Raw genomic sequence first — 1,498 nt, 5'->3', positions numbered from 1 at the left:
ACACACACACACACACACACACACACACACACACACACACACACACACAAGGGATGAGAACCTCTAGTGTGGCCTTTCCCACCGCTGCCCTCTGTATCAACACACCGACACAAACAAGCTCGCTGCACTGCTGAACTATCAAAGGGGCTTTGTCTGCTCCGTACACCCACCTCAGTTACACAAACACTTATCTCCTCACATCTGCCTGAACACTCATTACTACAACCAAAACAAAAAAAGTCCAAATGAAAGACGCAATCTTCAAAAGATCGAGTGCAACTTTCACAGCAGGGAGAAAAAAACATGTCTTTAATATAAGAATGTTGACCGAACAAACCGGTTAATAATGACCTGTAGCTTCTGATGAAGGTTGATTTTGTGCCATCTGTGCACAGTTTGTGTTGTGAATGACTCTCAGCTACTACCACACCACATTTTGTCTCTATATCTGTAAAACTGGCAGAGTTCTACACATTTTTACCTGGGCTTGAATTTGACCGAGTAGACTGGGGCCAAATCCAGGGATGGTTAGTGCAGTGACGTAATCGACCTTCGAAGGATGGAAGGCCACAAAGCAGATGTGGAATTTTGCAGGGTTACCTGTTGTTAGCTGCGGGAAATGGACGACGCTTCAAACAGCGTCTGCAGGAAACAATGGAAGCGTCGTCCATTATTTCCCGCAGCCAACAACAGGTAACCCTGCGAAATTCCACATCTGCTTTGTGGCCTTCCATCCTCCAAAGGCCAAATTTGAAGGCTGATTACGTCACTGCGCCGCGCCGAAGGTTGTCGAAATTTGAAGGGTCCTCCAAATGTTCTCCCTTTCTCCTGATTTGACAGAGGGGTCCGGTGGAGCCTTCTCAGCTAACACATTCTTACTCCCAACTCGTCGCATATTGACGCTTGGTCAGGTTCCCTCTGCGTCTTATTTTGACGTGTCAGGTACCCCTTTGCGTCAGTTATTGACGCAACAGGCATTTCCGGGTTCCCTCGGTGTCCGGTTTTGACGCGTCAGGACGCAAAATATAGGGGGTCTTTGTGTTGGGGTCTGTGGTTAATATAGGGATCAGGGTTGATGGTAAATTTTAGGTAGTGGTGTCAGGGATAGGATGTCTTGGGTTAATATTAGATAATTTTAGGGTTTGGAACATGCAGTCGAAGTGAATTTCCTACACTTTCTAAAAATGGTTAATTTTAGGTACTAGGGTCAGGGACAGGATGTTTAGAGCGAATAAAGGTGATTTTAGGGTTTAGGATGGTTAGTTTTTATGCATTTTCTACACTTTCTGAAATTATGACAACGGATTCTGCCCCATCTTGTCAATAACTGACGCAAGGGAGGTACCCGACGTGTTGAAACCGGACGCAGAGGGAACCTGACCAAGAGTCAATATGTGACAACTTGGGTATACAGGTGCTGGTCATAAAATTAGAATATTGTGAAAAAGTAGATTTATTTCAGTAATTCCATTTAAAAAGTGAAACTTGTATATTATAT

Source organism: Austrofundulus limnaeus, unplaced genomic scaffold, assembly GCF_001266775.1.
Source record: "Austrofundulus limnaeus strain Quisiro unplaced genomic scaffold, Austrofundulus_limnaeus-1.0 Scaffold615, whole genome shotgun sequence".
In the NCBI taxonomy this organism is placed as follows: Eukaryota; Metazoa; Chordata; class Actinopteri; order Cyprinodontiformes; family Rivulidae; genus Austrofundulus; species Austrofundulus limnaeus.
The sequence above is the reverse complement of the archived record's forward strand: the minus strand, read 5'-3'. Positions refer to the sequence as shown.